General features: G+C 50.9%; 2 long non-coding RNA genes across 2 annotated transcripts; one reads left to right on the top strand and one right to left on the bottom strand.

Annotated features, from left to right (window-relative positions):
- Positions 1-9,565: 9,565 nt before the first annotated feature.
- On the bottom strand, positions 9,566-19,900 carry LOC148665058 (uncharacterized). The gene is made up of 4 exons (XR_015936532.1): positions 19,814-19,900; positions 15,463-15,536; positions 14,544-14,614; positions 9,566-10,220 (listed from the first exon to the last, which is right to left on the bottom strand). It is a non-coding gene; the product is annotated as an uncharacterized LOC148665058 (long non-coding RNA).
- On the top strand, positions 10,197-11,119 carry LOC148665059 (uncharacterized). Its single transcript, XR_015936533.1, has 2 exons — positions 10,197-10,617; positions 10,789-11,119. It is a non-coding gene; the product is annotated as an uncharacterized LOC148665059 (long non-coding RNA).
- Positions 19,901-20,476: the final 576 nt, after the last annotated feature.

Raw genomic sequence — 20,476 nt, 5'->3', positions numbered from 1 at the left:
CTCTCCTGAGCTACGGTCTCCGCCGCCTCCATCGGCTCGTCCTGATCTTCTGTCTCCACCGACACGCAGCTCAGGGACTTTAAAAAGGCGCATCGGCGCTTCTGAAGCAGAGACAGGAGAGTCACGTTAAGAGTCGGACTGGACACTGGGGTTCATACAGACACACTGACTAGACACTCCAGGACATGAACACTGCACTGAGAGAGAGACGGGTTCATACAGATACACTGAATGGACACTCCAGTACATGAACACTGCACTGAGAGAGAGAGGGGTTCACACAGACACCCTGACTGACTGGACACTCCAGTACATGAACACTGCACTGAGAGAGAGAGGGGTTCATACAGACACACTGACTGGGCACTCCAGTACATGAACACTGCACTGAGAGAGAGAGAGTGGTTCATACAGAGACACTGACTGGACACTGACTGGACACTGACTGGACACTGGACAGGAGTAAAGAGAGGATCAGAGCATTACCCACCTTATTTTTCTTCTGTCTCACAGGAGGTGGTGATTGGACCTCCTCCAGCTGGAGTCCGAGGAGGGAGAGAGGGGGCAGGAGAGGGACAGCACAGGGAGAGAAAGAGAGAGACAGGTGAGTCACGTGTCCCAAGAGTACAGAGACTCTGCTGAGATCACACTCGCAGTGAGTGAGCCTGGGTGTAGCCCACTAATACTGACCCACTGGACACCATAGGACAGAGAGGAGGAGGAGGAGAGAGACAAACTGCCTGGACACCACAGGACAGAGTGGAGGAGGAGAGAGACACACTGAGGACAGAGAGGAGGAGGAGAGAGACACTGACAGACAGGGCTGAAAGAGAGAGAGACAGAGAGGCAGGGACAGACAGACAGCAGGCCGAGAGAGACACTGACAGACAGGGCTGAAAGAGAGAGAGACACTGAGACCCAGGGACAGACAAGACGGCGAAACTCCACCACAGACAGGACAGGAGGCAGGGTGGGACCAGCACTGACCTCCTTCCTCTCTCCTGCCGAAGGAGCTGTCTCCACCTCCTCTTCCTCCTGCAAGTCAAGAGACAGGCTGAGAGAGAGAAGGGCTGGCGGGAAATCGGCGAACAGAGCTGAAGGCAGAGAGCCGGGGAGACAGGCCCAGCTGGGACAACGCAGGAAAGACAGAGAGGACAGACAGGGAGACACAGGGAGAGAGACCCAGCTGGGACAATGCAGGACAGACAGAGAGCAGGGAGACACACGGAGAGACACAGGGAGACAGGCCCAGCTGGGACAACGCAGGACAGACAGAGAGCAGGGAGACACACGGAGAGACACAGGGAGAGAGACCCAGCTGTGACAACGCAGGACAGACAGAGAGCAGGGAGACACACGGAGAGACACAGGGAGACAGGCCCAGCTGGGACAACGCAGGACAGACAGAGAGACAGGCAGGGAGACACACGGAGAGACACAGGGAGGGAGACCCAGCTGGGACAACGCAGGACAGACAGAGAGCAGGGAGACACACGGAGAGACACAGGGAGACAGGCCCAGCTGGGACAACGCAGGACAGACAGAGAGCAGGGAGACACACGGAGAGACACAGGGAGACAGGCCCAGCTGGGACAATGCAGGACAGACAGAGAGCAGGGAGACACACGGAGAGACACAGGGAGACAGGCCCAGCTGGGACAATGCAGGACAGACAGAGAGCAGGGAGACATGGAAAGAGAGAGGGAGAGAGACAGGGAGAGAGGGACAGACACAGAGACTCAGACAGAAGGACAGAAAGACAGAAAGAGAGAAGTGCAGATGGACAGATGACAGAGACAGAGAAAAGGACATATGGACTGATGGACAGAAAGACAGAAAAGGACAGAAAGACAGATGGACAGAAGGACAGATGGACAGATGGACTGAAGGATAGACGGACAGAAGGACAGAAGGACACACAGACAGATGGACGGATAGACGGACAGACTCTGCCCCACTTGCCTCGTCAGACATCTCAGCCTCTCTCCTTGCCCTCCCCACCGGGGAGCCCCAGGAGGGGCCTGGCGGGGCCGGGCGGGCGATGGGGGGCAGGACGGGCGGGGGCAGGGGCAGGGGCACCGCCCCGGGCAGCAGGGGGGGCTCGAGGGGCATGGCGGCGAGGAAGGGGGGGCGGCGGGGCGGGGCGGGCAGGGGCCTGAGGGGACCGGAGGGGGGGGGCCGGGGGCGGTGAGCGGAGGGGGCTCTCGGGCGAGGAGGGAGGGGACACCGAGCGGAACGAGTTGGGCGAGCTCGAGCGGGACGAGCCGGGTGACCCCGGGAGCTCCAGCTGCAGCTCGGCCGCCCTCTCCAGCTTCTGGACGAGCTCGGGGAGACACGAAGACACCACAGGATTCTGTCCAGCGGGGAGAGGGGGAGACACAACGCAGGGGGGATGAGGAGCAGAGACTACGTCTGGACAGGTGAGTGTGGACAGTGTGTCCAGTGAGAGTCTGGACAGGTGAGTGTGTACAGTGTGTCCAGTAAGAGTCCGGACAGGTGAGTGTGTACAGTGTGTCCAGTAAGAGTCTGGACAGGTGAGTGTGTACAGTGTGTCCACTGAGAGTGTGGACAGGTGAGAGTGGACAGTGTGTCCAGTGAGTGTGGACAAGTGAGTATGTCCAGTGTGTCCACAGAGAGTGTGGACAGCTGAGTGTGTACAGTGTGTCCAGTAAGAGTCCGGACAGGTGAGTGTGTACAGTGTGTCCAGTAAGAGTCTGGACAGGTGAGTGTGTACAGTGTGTCCACTAAGAGTGTGGACAGGTGAGAGTGGACAGTGTGTCCAGTGAGTGTGGACAGGTGAGTGTGTACAGTGTGTCCAGTAAGAGTGTGGACAGGTGAGAGTGGACAGTGTGTCCAGTGAGTGTGGACAGGTGAGTGTGGACAGTGTGTCCAGTGAGAGTCTGGACAGGTGAGTGTGGACAGTACGAGTCTGGACAGGTGAGTGTGTCCAGTGCGTCCAGTAAGAGTCTGGACAGGCGAGTGTGGACAGTAAGAGTCTGGACAGGTGAGTGTGTCCAGTTGCCAGTAAGAGTCTGGACAGGCGAGTGCGTCCAGTGTGTCCAGTAAGAGTGTGGACAGCTATGTCCAACAGTAAGAAGCTGTCTTACCCTGTAACCCAGCTCAGGGGTGTTAGGGGGTGCTCTGTCTCCTCCCCAGATCTCACCTTCAGCTCTGGTGAAATGCCGGACCACTAGGAGACGCTGGAAACGAGGACACAAGACAGAGGTCAGGTCCACAGAGCTCACTCAATCACTACAGCAAGCAGAGACCTCTCGGCCATCAGGACTGTGGGGGACAGAGTGGGGAGCTGTAGGGTATCGGGAGTTTAGGGGTCAGTGTGGGGAGCTGTAGGGTATCGGGAGTTTAGGGGTCAGTGTGGGGAGCTATAGGGTATCGGGAGTTTAGGGGTCAGAGTGTGGAGCTGTAGGGTATCGGGAGTTTAGGGGTCAGTGTGGGGAGCTGTAGGGTATCGGGAGTTTTGGGGTCAGTGGGGGGAGCTGTAGGTTATCGGGAGTTTAGGGGTCAGTGTGGGGAGCTGTAGGGTATCGGGAGTTTAGGGGTCAGAGTGGGGAGCTGTAGGGTATCGGGAGTTTAGGGGTCAGTGGGGGGAGCTGTAGGGTAGATGTGGGGCACCGGGCCCACCACAGGGCGGCCAGTCCAGTCTCGCGGAAGGCGACCGGGTCAGACTTACGGAAAAGCACCGGGACTTGGGCCGGGACCTCTCCCGCTGCCAGTCCGGGTTCGGCCTGACCGGTGTGACCTGTGAAGACGCCAAACTGCTCATCTCCGAGACAGCTCTGACCACACAGCCCAGCCCAGTCGTGTCGAGACTAGGGGCCTTGGGCAGTCTCTACAGTGTGTCCAGTGAGAGTGTGGACAGGTGAGTGTGTACAGTGTGTCCAGTGAGAGTGTGGACAGGTGAGTGTGTACAGTGTGTCCAGTGAGAGTGTGGACAGTGTGTCCAGTGAAAGTCTGGACAGGTGAGTGTGTACAGTGTGTCCAGTAAGAGTCTGGACAGGTGAGTCTGACCAGTGTGTCCAGTGAGAGTCTGGACAGGTGAGTCTGACCAGTGTGTCCAGTGAGAGTCTGGACAGGTGAGTGTGTACAGTGTGTCCAGTGAGAGTCTGGACAGGTGAGTCTGACCAGTGTGTCCAGTAAGAGTCTGGACAGGTGAGTCTCTACAATGTGCCCAGTGAGAGTCTGGACAGGTGAGTCTGACCAGTGTGTCCAGTAAGAGTCTGGACAGGTGAGTGTGTACAGTGTGTCCAGTAAGAGTCTGGACAGGTGAGTCTCTACAGTGTGTCCAGGAAGAGTGTGGGACGTTCAGAGGAAATCTGTGCTCTCTGAAGGCCATAATGGACCTGCAGCTTGGTTTTCCTCAGACCCGCGACCCTGTCTCTTGAGCCGAGGCGTGTCCTCAGTCAAGATCACCACTGGAAGTGTCTCTCCTCGTCTGGAGGTGTTACCTTGAGACCTGGTCTGTCAAGCGCTTTGCGCTGCTATGTGTGTGAAAGGTGCTCTATCAGTGAAGTTTATTATTATTATTATAATACAGCGAGCGCTGCTGGGGGCGGAGAGGCCAGTCGGAGGAGGGCTGGACACTGGACACTGGACGGCGGGCGGGAGGGGTGGACTTACGACGCCTCGCCGGGCCCGGGTCCTGCTGCGACCGCGCACGGCCGTGCGGCATCTCTGTCGGTCCATCGTCCTGCCGAGACAAGCAGAGTCACAGAGGGGAGGGGAGGGGGCGGAGCCAAACAGCTGGGCGGCTTGTTCCCCACCCCCACCCCCCTCTGTGTACAGAAGAGCCTCCTGTCCTGACTGGAGGAGCTCACCCAGCTCTGTCTGGAGAGAAGCCAGGGTATCGGCTTCAACCACAGGGCTGGGCAGCTTGTTTCCCACCCCCACCACTCTCTGTGTAGAGGTGCACCTCCTCTCAATATCTTTTTACAGCACGATCACACCCATAAGAGTGGAGTAACGGAAAAAAAAAAACAACTTATTTCTCAACTTATTTTGTTATTTCTTGACAGCGGCATTTTTAACTGACTTACCGATTTCACGGGGATACTTCAGAGTGAATCTGAAGCTGAAACTATTATTTGATTGAAGTCGAAGTAACCCTTGAATCTTTTTTGGAAGAACCACGTGTTTAGAAAGCGCTATATAGTCCTTTCCTCCTCCTCTCTCTTCACTCCTCTGAGCTCACGGGGCTCCGGTGCCGCCCCCCCGCTAGAATCCGCCGTTCTGTGACGTCAGGCGGCTCATTGTGACGCCCCCGTGACGTCGCCCCCGACGCGATCACGGCTCGGCCGCGAAACAAAAATGGCCGACATTTTTCACGGTTGTTTTTTTTGGGTGGACATTTTATTTTTCCAACTCTCAGCGGCCAGCCGGGTGTCCCTGTACGACCCCGGTAGTCGCCACCTCGGACAGGCAGGGGAAACGGGTCCAGCTGTTTCCGGCCCAAGGGTTACAAAAGCTGCACTTGAATTTAAAGACAAAATCACGTCGAGGGCGCATTCAGCACCCCCACGTCCAACACGGGTTTCCGTGGGGTTTGGTTCAGTGAAATTAGACCCCCCCCGCCGACCCCCAAGTCAAAGAAAGACCAACCTCCACCCCCCTCTAGCGGCCAAGGGCGGAAATTTCGGGCCACGCCACGTCCAAAAAACACGGGTCCCCCCCGTCCTGCGGGGAAAAGAGACGCCATTTTCTTTTCCGAGCCCTGCGTGGGACCTCACGACCCCCCCCAAAAAAACGGGCTTCGCAGACGAGGAAGACCAGGCACGTCGACCTCTCTACAACACCACCCGGCTGTTTCTGTTTCAAACCGTGGGAAAAAAATAAATTAAATTTCGCCCTTCACCGACCGCCGCGCAAAAAAACACAACTTCACGCTACAGAAACGGCCTGTGTGTGTGGGGGGGGGGGCACGGGAAAAAAATAAAACCTGCGTGTTTTCGGCAGAGTAAGCTCAGCGGGGAAACTCCCTGAATCTCGGGGTTGCTTCTTGAACCCCGAAAACGACCTTTTTTCTCTCTCTCGTTTTCTTGGTGTCTGGGACGTTCACGAGCTCCGCCGCGTCGGTGCGATTCCCAGCGGGACTTGAACATAACCCCCCCCCGTGGGGCCACAGCGCCCCCGTGTGGCCGAGAGGACCACCACCCGCAGGGCTGAGCTTTTACTGCCGTGTCCCGCTTTCACTCTGGCGATGAAGGAGGGAATCAAGGAGGAGAATTAATATTGTGATCCACCAGTCCATCACAGGACACACACACACCCTGGACAGGACACCAGTCCTTCACAGGATACCAGTCCATCACAGCCAGTGTCTCATGGGTGTCCAGGCTGGGCACCATCTGTCCATCACAGGACACAAAGACACACACACCCTGGACAGGACACCAGTCCATCACAGGACACACACACATATTATATTTCGCGAGGTATAATACGGGGGGAAAAAGAACATTTATATTTATCAACCTACTAGTAATACTGGGTGGATGTCACGTTCCCCAAAGTTCAGTGCCTCTCTCTAATAAAGTAGAAACGCGACATTAAACTCCATTCGAAACGGGAGAAATCACCAGGACACGATACACCTTGCTCCGGACGATGGGAGAAGACCTGTACCTTCATGAGTCCGGGTTGTGAAAACTTCTTCTGGCAGTTCAAAGCGTTTAGAAGAGACTACAGCGCTACCCTGTTTTCCATTTCTATCGTGTATTATTAGACAGTCATAAGTATCTGTACTGATCACAGAGTCCCCCTCTCACTGCCAGGACTGAAGCCCAGTGCAGCACGAATAATAATAATAATTAATAAGTCTGGACTCTCCCCTCAGAGCTCTTCCCAGGTCAGGGTGATCCCCTCCAGTCCCCCCAGTGTGCAGCCCCCACCTGGATGATGCTCCAGTCCGCTCAGCACACAGCAGCTCCCAGTTGGGAGGAGAGCAGAGGGATGGAGCCAGTTCAGAGAGGGGGGGTGATTAGGAGGCCATGATGGGTCAAGACCAGGGGGGGAATCAGGCCAGGACACTGGGGTAACACCCCTACTCTTCTCCAGAGACACCCCGGGATTGTTAATGAGCACAGAGAGTCAGGACCTCGGTTTGACGTCTCATCTGAAGGACGGCGCCTGTTTACAGTCCAGTGTCCCCGTCACTATACTGGGGCATCAGGACTCACACAGACCGCAGGGTGAGAGCGCCCCCTGCTGGCCCCACTCACACCTCTCCCAGCAGAAACCTTGGGGGGGGGGGAGGGAAAAAACCAAAAGCTAAACAGATTTTTAAAAAAAAATTTTTATTGATGCTTAACAAAAGTCCAGTCCAGTCTGGGGCCCCTCAGCTCCAGTCCAGTCCAGTTTGGGGCCCCTCAGCTCCAGTCCAGTCCAGGCTGGGGCCCCTCAGCTCCAGTTTAGTCCAGGCTGGGGTCCCGCAGGTTCGGTCCAGCACAGTCTGGGGTCCCTCAGGTTCGGTCCAGTCCAGACTGGGGCCCTCAGCTTCGGTCCAGTCCAGTCTGGTGTCCCTCAGCTTTGGTCCAGTCCAGGCTGGGGCCCCTCAGCTCCAGTCCAGTCCAGGCTGGGGCCCCTCAGCTTCGGTCCAGTCCAGGCTGGGGCCCCTCAGCTTCGGTCCAGCACAGTCTGGGGTCCCTCAGGTTCGGTCCAGTCCAGACTGGGGCCCCTCAGCTCCAGTCCAGTCCAGTCTGGGGTCCTTCAGCTTCAGTCCAGATGAGTCTGGGGCCCTACAGCTTCAGTCCAGTCTGGGGCCCTTCAGCCTCAGTCCAGCGCAGTCTGGGGCCCCTCAGCTTCGGTCCAGCACAGTCTGGGGTCCCTCAGCTTCGGTCCAGCACAGTCTGGGGTCCCTCAGCTTCGGTCCAGCACAGACTGGGGCCCCTTAGCTCCAGTCCAGTCCAGTCTGGTGTCCCTCAGCTCCAGTACAGCCCAGTCTGGGGTCCCTCAGCTCCAGTACAGCCCAGTCTGGGGTCCCTCTGCTTCGGTCAAGCCCAGTCTGGGGTCCCTCGGCTCCGGTCCGGTCCGGTCCAGTCCAGTCTAGATCTTAGCAGGCACAGAACCAGGAAAGGAACCTGGAAAGAATATTGTTATTGCAGGTGTGAGGGACACAGACACAGACGTCACCATGACATCAAACAGCAAGAGGAGACTCCTCCTTGAGTCACAGACATGACCGGGCGGCGCCCCCCCGTCTGCTCACCTGCATCTCCTCTTCTTCTTCTTGTCCTTCCCGGCAGCCTGCTCCTCCTCTCACTCGCTCAACCTCTCCTGACTGACGGTCTCCGCCGCCTCCATCGGCTCGTCCTGATCATCTGTCTCCACCGACACGCAGCTCAGGGACTTTAAAAAGGCTCATCGGCGCTTCTGAAGCAGAGACAGGAGAGTCACGTTAAGAGTCGGACTGGACACTCCAGTACATGAACACTGCACTGAGAGAGAGAGAGAGGGGTTCATACAGACACACTGACTGGACACTCCAGGACATGAACACTGCACTGAGAGAGAGAGGGGTTCATATAGACACACTGACTGGACACTCCAGGACATGAACACTGCACTAAGAGAGAGAGGGGTTCATACACACACACTGACTGGACACTCCAGGACATGAACACTGCACTGAGAGAGAGAGGGGTTCATACAGACACACTGACTGGACACTCCAGTACATGAACACTGCACTGAGAGAGAGAGGGGTTCATACAGACACACTGACTGGACACTCCAGTACATGAACACTGCACTGAGAGAGAGAGGGGTTCATACAGACACACTGACTGGACACTAGACAGGAGTAAAGAGAGGATCAGAGCATTACCCACCTTCTTTTTCTTCTGTCCCACAGGAAGTGGTGATTGGACCTCCTCCAGCTGGAGTCCGAGGAGGGAGAGAGGGGGCAGGAGAGGGACAGCACAGGGAGAGAAAGAGAGAGACAGGTGAGTCAAGTGTCCCAAGAGCAGAGACTGCTGAGATCACACTCACAGTGAGTGAGCCTGGGTGTAGCCCACTAATACTGACCCACTGGACACCACAGGACAGAGAGGAGGAGGAGGAGAGAGACACACTGCCTGGACACCACAGGACAGAGAGGAAGAGGAGAGAGACACTGACAGACAGGGCTGAACGAGAGAGAGACACTGAGACCCAGGGACAGACAAGACGGCGAAACTCCACCACAGACAGGACAGGAGGCAGGGTGGGACCAGCACTGACCTTCTTCCTCTCTCCTGCCGGAGGAGCTGTCTCCACCTCCTCTTCCTCCTGCAAGTCAAGAGACAGGCTGTGAGAGAGACGGGCTGGTGGGACATCGGCGAACAGAGCTGAAGGCAGAGAGTCGGGGAGACAGACCCAGCTGGGACAACGCAGGACAGACAGAGAGACAGACAGAAAGGAAGGAGAGAGAGACAGAGATGAAGGCACAGAAAGACAGCGGGCAAAGAGAAAGATTGAGATTGAGGGACAAACAAACCGAGAGAGAGAGAGACAGAGAGGCAGGGACAGACAGACAGCAGGAGGAGAGAGAGACAGAGATCGAGGGACAATATTTTGGTTTCGAAATTTATTCTGAAAATATACAATCATTCACTCCTGAAAAATATTGAGTTCAAATTATACATTATGTACAATATTGTAATCAACATATGGCTAATCATCAAAAATAAAAATAAAAACTGTACTGGGGGACACAGCTGGCTGTGCTGTTCTGGACAGAACACACTGAGGTCCAGTTTCCACCTCCTGCAGGATCAAACAGCACCTCCACTGGCTCTCCAGTGAACAGAGGGACAGACAGAGAGGCTTCAGGCTGCAGGGTGACAGTGTCTCTGTGAGCTGAAAGACAATCAGGACAGAGGATGATAGAAGAACACACTCTGTCAAGAATATAGAGCCCTCTAGTGACCCTACTGTAGACCTGCTTACCACCCACAGTGACGATCACAGTGCTGATACTGCTTCCCTTAAGGTCCCTCACTGTATCGTTGCCCTGATCAGCTGGAGTGAGGGAGCGAAGTGTCAGAGAGCTGTTCTGCACTGACACTCACTGTTCGTACCTGGGGCCAGGGAGCCCTGCGCTGCTCAGTAAGACTATACGATACTGGACAGATCCTGCAGGATCAAACAGCACCTCCACTGGACCAGCAGTGTGGAGGGGGGAGACAGAGAGGCACCAGGCTGCAGGCTGTGGACTTCTGAGTGAGCTGAAAAGGGACAGGTAGAAACATGTTGAATATTTAGTTTTACAACAATACCTTGAGTTTGGACTGTGATCAGCTTCATTTTGTATTTCAGCTGTGAAAATGCAATTTCAAAAATGCACGCCCCAGTCATGTTAGGTTCAAGTTACAGTTGCATCACAACTCAATACATTTGCAATTCACTTCAAATGTTGTTTTTGTTTGATCCAGTCTGTCCTCACCTAAAGGAGATATGGACTCAGTCTTTGGAATTTGTATATATATATATTTCAGTGATCCCTCAGCCATTCCTTCTGTTTTGTAATTCAATTTCTCTTTTAAAATTCCTTCCCCACTTCTAGGACCTGCAGTTGCTGAACTCCACAATGGCTTCTATTGGAAAGTCTGTGACTGAGACCAAGTAAGTGTTCACTTTTTTATGAAACCATTATTTATTTTGGAGCAATGAGCAATTCTTATATAAATACAATAAAATCATTATGCTCAAACTATGAGAGAGAAAATTAAGGATAATTTAAGAAATCAGTCTTAGCTTGTTTCTATACACAGATGGTATTATTTATTTTCAAAGGAAACCCACGAGGATTCCCCTGGTGTGCAAGACGTGCCTGAATACTTTTGATCAGCTTCCTGCTCACTTGAAGAGGGCATGTATGAAGCACGCCACGGCAGAAGAGATCAGGATGGCCTCTCAACAGGCGAGGAAGGACATGATAAATCACCTGAAGAACATCGTGGATTACAACAGAATAGAGATCGTGTCTGGCGAGGCAAAAAGGGCAGTGGTTGTAAGACTGCTGGAGTCCTTGGCATTAGGGACTAAATATACCAAACGCATGATGCTAAAATGTTATTTTCACATATATTAATGTAATAAATGATTGCTTATGCTTTATGCACTACTTCACTGCTTCACTGCTCTATGCTGTCTGGAAATAAATCCTCAGACTGCTTACTGCCCTGGGCATGTACCAATAAATCCGAATGCACATCTGAATCGCAAACAGAATCTCTAGTAAAATACGATCATTTGTGAAACAGGCAAATGACTGTCTCAGGGGCCCATTCCTCATTCTCAAGACACATGTATGTAGTACGTACACCATGCATTGAGCAATAGGGACTGAAGACACCACAGGTAAGGTTAGAAGTCATTCTGAGGTGCCACATGTGAGGGATACAGCTAGGCATCTGAAATGCAGGGTTTGAGAGCCCTTTCAGGAGCACTGCATCCTTTGAGACAGACCCGTGCATGTTAAACAAATGATCATTTCTTTCAGCATTAGGGACTAAATATACTAAACGTATGATGCTTAAATATTATTTTCACATATATTAATGTAATAAATCATTGCTTATGCTTAATAAACAAATCTAATTAAAATAAAAGCTTAAGTTTTGTATTTATCTTGTACCATAGAACATGATTTTCTTTGTATTTCAAGCCCACAAAGTGTCCAAATGACACACTACATGATATAAGGAAGATTATCACATGCATATCGGTATTATCTTTCTTATGAAAATGCATTCCTTTCATTACCTTTTACTTTTTAAAATGAACTCAAATTGTGTAAAATGTAATAATTTAAGTAGAGGACACCTTCACTGTCCTGACTCTCCGCTGTGTCTCTGATCCTGTCTCTGTCTGTGGCTCTTCTCTCTGTGTATCTGATCTCCTCCATGAGGACTCCTTCACTGTCCTGACTCTCCCCTGTGTCTCTGATCCTGTCTCTGTCTGTGGCTCTTCTCTCAGTGTATCTGATCTCCTCCATGAGGACGCCTTCACTGTCCTGACTCTCCACTGTGTCTCTGATCCTGTCTCTGTCTGTGGCTCTTCTCTCAGTGTATCTGATCTCCTCCATGAGGACTCCTTCACTGTCCTGACTCTCCACTGTGTCTCTGATCCTATCTCTGTCTGTGGCTCTTCTCTCTGTGTATCTGATCTCCTCGATGAGGAAGCCTTCACTGTCCTGACTCTCTCCTGTGTCTCTGATCCTGTCTCTGTCTGTGGCTCTTCTCTCAGTGTATCTGATCTCCTCCATGAGGACTCCTTCACTGTCCTGACTCTCCGCTGTGTCTCTGATCCTGTCTCTGTCTCTGTGGCTCTTCTGTGAGTTTGACCTTGAGAGATCTGTAATGCTAAGTTCTCACTGGAGCAGTCCGATATGATGGTCAATAAAAGGTCCAGCAAAGTCAAAGCTGGTCGCTCCCAGAACAGGACAACGCAAGCTCAAGTATCAATTCATGAAGTTTGTGGGTTTTAATGGATCCGGCCTGAGCAAGCCTGGTTCAGTTAGCAAACGGGCGGCCCACGATCGGCTTTCAACTCATTTCACAACTGCGGTCTCACACCCTGTGTTTTGGGTTGTTTCAGAACGGCTGGAGAAAACGGACTCCGACAACTGTCTGGCGCAAACCCCACTCCCAGCTGGTAACGGTGAGATCCGAAGACCTTTTAGAACAGGACTTGTAAATATTCCCCTTCCATCGTCGTCAGAAGTATGAAGTGGCTCTGCGGGTTTTTTTTAAAAACCCAGCGACACCGACTTTGTCTTCACCCGCAGCGGAGCAGGTCAAGGTTTATCCCTGCGCTGGAAGGACAGGAAAAGAGACGCGGCGTTTCGGCCGCGGAGCCTCCTTCGGGCGCGTGAAGCCGGAAAAGACCACAGTCGAAATGTCGCGTCTCTTTCCCCTCTCTCTCGGCCGCGTGGAACGATCCCGAACCTGCTGCCTCTGCGGCCTGCGGGTGGCCGACACGGCCCCCTCCCTGACCGTTATCCCTACCTGCCGCGCGTCTTCAGCGACGCTTCCCTGACCGTTATCTCTCTTTCAGGAACCGCGGCAACGCAGGAATTCCACTACTCCGTGATCCAGGATCCCGGGCCCGCGGGCGGAAGTAGGTTTTGCCTTCTCGCGTGTAAGGGCTCGCAGGGCTCAAACGGCAGCGGCGGGGGGGGGGCGAGACGCCTGTGGTGCGTGGGCTTGCTAGGTCAGTGCGAGGTGAAGTCGGGGCAGAGCCCCTGGACCACAGCCCCACCACCGGGAGCTCTGCTAAGTGGTGGGTTGGGCAATCATTACTGGATACGAGTGTCAAGTGTCAACACGAGTGTGAGCAGCGTCGATTCGAGTGTGAACGGTGTCGACACGAGTCCTGTTGGTCAGTACAGTGTCAATGCGAGTGTGAACAGTGAGTCCGGTTCTGTACAGTGTTAACTCATTGAATTCCTTCTTGCTCTGCACAGTGTTAACGGGTGAGAACACGTGTTTTATTCTTTGCAGAATTAACACAGACAGATACTGCTGTTGAATACTCCACAGTCAACAAACCCCGAGCCGCACAAAGTGAGGATCTTTTACTTCTATCTATTAAACTAGCAGAAATAAAACATCATGATAACTTCTTGCTGCTCTGTCCAGTTTTAACACAAGTGTGAACATTTGTAATAATAGTGAGTCCTGCTGTTGTGTACAGCGTGAATACAAGCGTGAACAGTGAGTCCTGTCGTCTGTACAGTGTCAATACGTGTGTGAACAGTGAGTCCTGTTGTTCAGTACAGTGTCAATACGCGTGTGAACAGTGAGTCCTGTTGTCTGTACAGTGTCAATACGAGTGTGAACAGTGAGCCCTGTTGTTTAGTATGGTGTTAATGTAAGTCTTATCCTGTATAGTATAAGTAAACATAAGTATTGACCTGTATCCTGTTCTCTACAGACATCACACTACCCAACAGGGATGTGGAGTACGCCACCGTCAACAAACTGAGAGCAGCACAAAGTGAGGACTTTTTTAACTCTTTACCACAGTATAAAACCCACAGGAGTAATGAGAAGGACACTAAAAACAACAACACTGATAGTGAACAAGAGATTTTGAACAATACACATTCTAGTCAGATTTAAATACCCACAGACCTGACCGTTGGAAGTTGTAAAAAAATGCAATTTTTTTTTTTCTGCATGCAGGTTTTCTAAGAACTGAAGAGAGGTTAAAAACGAGAGAACGCCATTCGGTTTTTCAAGCCTGTCTGGTAGTTAGTGATTAATTGGACCCATGATTTAATCCACCTGTATCTGGAGGGAAGCCAGGGTATCGGCATCAACAACAAGGCTGGGCAGCTTGTTCCCCACCCGCCTCTGTGTAAAGACGCGTCACCCATTCTTGGTTTTATTTTCACCTTTCACTATACGTGAAGAATTCCAAAAGGTGCACAAATGCTCCGGAGCTATTCTGTGGTTCAGCGATGTCTCTGGAGCCTCTTGTCACAGTGTGCGACTTCCCTGTGTGTCTCCCCGAACACAGGGTCTGACTGAAGGGGCACTGACCTGCAGGAATGGGAGGAGACCGAGCTGGGACGGTTCTGCCACGTCAGCGAAACTCTGGACCCCGACTTCATCTGCCAAAGAAACAGCAGCGTCAATTAACTCAGCCAGCGAGTTCAACTGTTGCCTCCCTTCTCTCCATCTCTGTGTGTCCCATCTCTTCATAACCCCTCTCCTATCAATCCTACTGTGTTTCATTTACTCTTCCTCACTCTGTCTCCTGTCCGGTTGTCTGCACTTAAAACTGAGGTATTTCCTGTGATCTCCTCTCTCTCGCTGTGTCTCCTGTCCTGTGTGTTTGTTACTGAGGGATTCTCTGTGATCTCCTCTCTCTCGCTGTGTCTCCTGTCCTGTGTGTAAGTATGTTTGTTACTGAGGTATTTCCTGTGATTTCCTCTCTCTCACTGTGTCTCCTGTTCTTCAGTGTTTTAATCCTCTTAAATAATTTAGCTCATTCCTCTCTCACTCACTGCGACTCCTATCCATTCTGTGTTCAGTTCCTCTGACTTGCCTCTTGCATCAGCGCTAGCAATATCATGCATCTATTTAATTTAAAATTATTGATCTGTCACCTTGATAGTTCGATCTCTGCTACAGTTAGCATAGATGGCACAATTAAAAGGACGATGAGCTCAACATCTGTGCGCGTCTAATTAACTGAACCGTACAGAACGTCCTGCCTCAGCTAGTCTCTCGCTGGCGGGGTCGCCCATCGGCTAGGCCACGTCTCCAGGAAATTCTGCGGACTGGACACTGCGGGAGGGTGGGGCTGTGTTTCCACACGAACGCCGGAAATCACTCAGGATCTCCAGAGAGACTCCTGTAGCCTTACAGCATCACAGTCACAGGCCTCAGCATTGCAACTGTATAATATCAAACGCCCAGACACCCTGAGGTGAGGCCGACCAGTCTGAAGTATTACCTGTAAACACCAGGCACACTGGAACCTGACTTCATCGTCCACTTAGCGCAGAGGTGGGGCGGACAGTCAGTTTTCTGGGGAGAAAAAAAACAACACCAGGAATTTAGCATACTGAAAGGATCATGGAGTGATGATCTGGCTGAACCCGCTTGGCTGAGGGCTCCTGGCCAGAGGACGAGGAGGCTGGGTCCCCCCCTGCACAGCGAGGAGGAGTGACCAGGGGGGGCAGCTACACAGGTGGAGACGGGGTGGGAGAGGGACGCGAGGGAGAGAGGGGGATCACGTGCAGTATTGACAGTGTTTCAGGAGAGGAGTCAGGAGTGATTGCTAAAATATCGAGAGCCGAGTCTGACCGAACTAGGGTGTGGCCATCCCTCTCGAACTTTCATCACAAACTCCTGTCTTCCTGCGGTGTCTCTGAGGAAGCTACCATTTTTCATTGGCTAATAAGAGGTGGAAGAGGTGTTAGTGGGACAGAAGGGGGGCGCTCACCCTGTGGTCTGATACCCCAGTATAGTGACGGGGGACACTATACTGTAAACAGGCGCCGTCCTTCGGATGAGACGTAAAACCGAGGTCCTAACTCTCTGTGGTCATTAACAATCCCAGGGTGTTTCTCGAAAAGAGTAGGGGTGTAACCCAGGCGTCCTGGACAAATTTCCCATTGGCCCTTACCAATCATGGCCTCCTAATAACCCCCCTCTCTGAACTGGCTTCATCCCTCTGCTCTCCTCCCCACTGAGAGCTGGTGTGTGGGGAGCGTTCTGGCACACTATGGCTGCCGTCACATCAACCAGGTGGGGGCTGTACATTGGTGGTGGTAGTGGGATTCGTCATACCGAAGGTCGCGCTTCGGGCCGCGGCGATGTTGACGGACTGTCTTGTAGCTGATAAGGGTTTAAATTTCGACTTAAGGAGTTGGCCATCGTTATATTTCGCGAGGTATAATACGGGGGGAAAAAGAACATTTATATGTATCAACCTACTAGTAATACTGGGTGGATGTCACGTTCCCCAAAGTTCAGTGCCTCTCTGTAATAAAGTGCAGCGCTTTGAGTGGAGTGTCCAGAAAAGCGCTATATAAGTGTAAGCAATTATTAATAAGGCCCCTCAGTAGTTGAGATCTCTGTTATACCCATCTAGAAACATGCAATCAGCATGTTATTGATGAAGCAATAGTCACAACATTATTCCACACCTCTAACCCTGCACTAAGGGGCGTGCTTCAGGCTCGGGCCAGGGTGAGAGGCGGGTTATGATGACAGTCATGCTTTCTACACCTTATACTGAGCTCAGAAATGGACCGAGCGGACATCTCACATCTATTGATAGATGTGGTGGTTAGATCTCACATCTACCCACCACATCTATTTTAGATTCCATTCCCACCACTTTATTCCAGTACTGTTTCTCTTCTCTCTGTCCCATTGTCCTCAATATAATACATGAATCCTTGAGCACCGGCATTGTACCAACGGTCCTCAAAACTGCTGCTATTACCCCAGTGCCAAAGAAGCCTAACATGGCTCTCGACAATCTTAACAACTTTCGCCCCATCTCGAACTTACCCTTTCTGTCTAAAATTCTAGAACGTGCTGTCACACTTCAGTTACATAACCACCTCATGACAAACAACCTTTTCGAACGCCTCCAATCTGGCTTCCGTCAACTTCACAGCACAGAAACCGCCCTAGTCAAAGTCACCAACGACCTCCTAATAGCTTCTGATTCTGGTTCTCTTTCCATACTCATCCTTCTTGATCTCAGTGCTGCCTTTGACACTGTTGACCATAACATCTTGCTTTCTCGTCTCGAGACTGTGTTTGGAGTCTCTGACACTGCCCTCAAATGGTTTAAGTCTTACCTCACTGATCGCTGTCACTTTGTCTCTCTCAGTGGGTACAGGTCTGAAATTGGTCTTGTCAAGTCTGGTGTCCCTCAGGGCTCAATACTGGGCCCCTTGCTCTTCAGCATTTACATGTTCCCACTTGGTCAGCTTTTAAGATCACATGGCCTCAGCTTTCATTTTTACGCTGACGATACTCAAATATACATCCATACCAAACCCGACACTGATGTGGCTGTCTCTATTCTATCTAATTGCATCTCTGACATAAAAATTTGGATGACTCAAAACTTCCTTCATCTTAACTGTGACAAGACTGAAGTCATGCTTATTGGTACCCCCCATCAACTCCGTAAAGCCAGTCCTGTAACCCTGTCTGTAGATGGCTCTGTACTTGAGCTCCAATCAAAATTGAAAAACCTTGGGGTTATATTCGATTCTGGCTTAACATTCGACCCACATGTACAGCATACTGTCAAAACATCTTTTTTTCACCTTAGAAATATCGCAAGACTACGCCCTATGCTATCATTAACTGTGGCTGAAAAGCTGATCAACATATTTGTATTCTCTCGAATTGACTACTGCAATGCTCTGCTCCCTGGGGTATCTAAATCTACTCTGAACAAGCTGCAGTATGTCCAAAATTCAGCAGCCAGAATCCTGACCAGATCTAGTGCAAGTGTTCACATTACTCCTATCCTGGAGTCCTTGCACTGGCTTCTGGTCAAATTCCGCGTAGACTTTAAAATCCTCATGCTCACCTACAAGGCTTTACATGGCTTGGCACCTCAATACCTATCTGAACTTTTATCGCCCTACTCCCCACCTCGCAACCTCCGCTCTTCAAATTCTGCCCTCCTTACTGTCCCCCAAGCCCGTCTACATTGTATGGGCGACAGGGCCTTCTCCTGCTATGCCCCCAAGCTCTGGAACTCCTTGCCCAAGGATATTAGAGAGTCACCTTCTCTAAACTCCTTCAAATCCAGACTCAAAACCCTCCTTTTCAGAAAAGCCTTTACTTAACTGGTTCCATTCTTCACACCTCTGCTCTTCTTAATACCATCTTCCACGGTCTCCTCTATTGTTATTGTTGTATTGTTGTAATTATAAATGTGTCCTGTCTTGTGAAATTTTCTTATCTATTGTTGTAGTCTTCTTATTTATTGTTATTGTCATCCTGTAAAGCGCTTTGAGAAGCCACCTTTAAAGGCGCTATATAAAATAAAGTTTATTATTATTATTATTATTATTATTATTATTATTATTATTATTATCTCACGAGCAGATCCCTCCGCGTATAAGAAAGGCAACTTGTCTCGGCAAAAATACCACGGATTCACATCCGAAATATGACATAAAGGCAAAATCCCCACACTTGGAATGCAAACGTACCCTAAAAAGGAAACACGGTTTTAAAACCAACTTGATTTTCCCCTGGAGAAACCTTTTTATGGACACACATCGCATCTATTACACATGTATGACTAAATATAAAGATAAAACTTAATATATGAAGTCATGACATATCACACATGACAAAGTCTGGTCCAGAATAAACAGTTTACACTGACCCACCTTTATTTACCCTGGTCACACATTTCTATTAACTGTTTTAATAAGGGTAACAAATGAATATTTGTTTCAATTTGGGATCTACATCTGGGAGCCCTGAAATGTTGGTCAGAGGGGAGAAGCTGATATTCAGACGTGAGAATATATTTAAAAAAAGGATCTGGTGTTGTTTTTCACCTGTCTAATCAAAGCTTGTTCAAAAATTATCTGATCATAGGACACACGAGTTTATAATCATACTCATTCCACTTTTTAACCCCGTATATATGCACAATATGAAACGTATATACACTAAATCTCACGTGTGACTCCCATAATATACATTTCTTTCCGAAAATTAGGAACACTTATTACAATTATCAACCCCCCATGACGAGGCAATATTTCATACCTTTGTTTCTTTGTGGGTTCAAAGTTCTGTCCTGTCGTTTCACACGTAATGTTTTGGTAGTTATCTCAATTTTCCTTTGCAATTATCTCCAAGATCATCCTCAACTTTTTGTAAAACGCTATGCCCAACTGATATTTAAAGAAAGTCCTGTACCAAAACGTCTTCGTAGGGAAAGACAACTTTTTTTTCCTTACGTTAGTTGCTACACGCTTACTCATAAAATCCATTCACCGCCTTTTAAAAAAAAAGTTTCGTTTTTTATTTTGGTTCACTGACATTTCTGTCACAATTCTGAGGGACCCCAAATAAAATTCACTTGCCGGTATAAAGACGCCGGCGAGGTTAAGACAGGTATCGAGCCACCTGCGTATCTAACGGACGTTTAAAATAAAAAAAAATGGCGTGTAATGTTGCGAAGGGCTACTGTTTTTTTATAGTTTGTCAATTGTAAGGGACGTGGGCCGCGACAGAAATACTGGTCGGGGTGGGAAAAGGTTTATTGATGGTTTATTGTACCGCAACGGTCACAATTGACTCACCAGCAAAGATGGCGCCGAGGCCACATCGACTCCCTCCCGCCCTGCCTCGCACCGAAGCTCGAGCTGCGGAGCGCGACGCCGAACCGCCGGTCCGCGGGCGCGGGCGCCGGACATAGACGTCATAACCCCTTCCGAGGCGCAGGAATTATAGATCACTGTAGTTTCTTCTGGACCCGGGTTAGGGACAGTGTGCCCTCCGTGAGAGTCTTCTGAGGAAGCCAGTGTCTCATGGGTGTCCAGGCTGGGTACCATCTGTCCATCACAGGACACACACACACTCACTCACACACCCTGGACAGGACACCAGTCCATCACAGGACACACACACACCCTGGATAGGACACCAGTCCATCACAGGACACACAGACACACACACTCACACACCCTGGACAGGACACCAGTCCATCACAGGACACACAGACACACACACTCACACACCCTGGACAGGACACCAGTCCATCACATGACACACAAACACTCACTCACACACCCTGGACAGGACAGCAGTCCATCACAGGACACACACACACTCACTCACACACCCTGGACAGGACAGCAGTCCATCACAGGACACACACACCAGGTCCAGTTTTCCCAGAAGCCAATTAGCCCAAAAGCCTGTCTTTGGACCCGGAGAACACAGGGAGACCATGCAGACTCCAC

This window comes from Lepisosteus platostomus, chromosome 5, assembly GCF_059453375.1.
Source record: "Lepisosteus platostomus isolate fLepPlt1 chromosome 5, fLepPlt1.hap1, whole genome shotgun sequence".
In the NCBI taxonomy this organism is placed as follows: Eukaryota; Metazoa; Chordata; class Actinopteri; order Semionotiformes; family Lepisosteidae; genus Lepisosteus; species Lepisosteus platostomus.
This window is presented reverse-complemented; position numbering and strand designations above follow the sequence as displayed.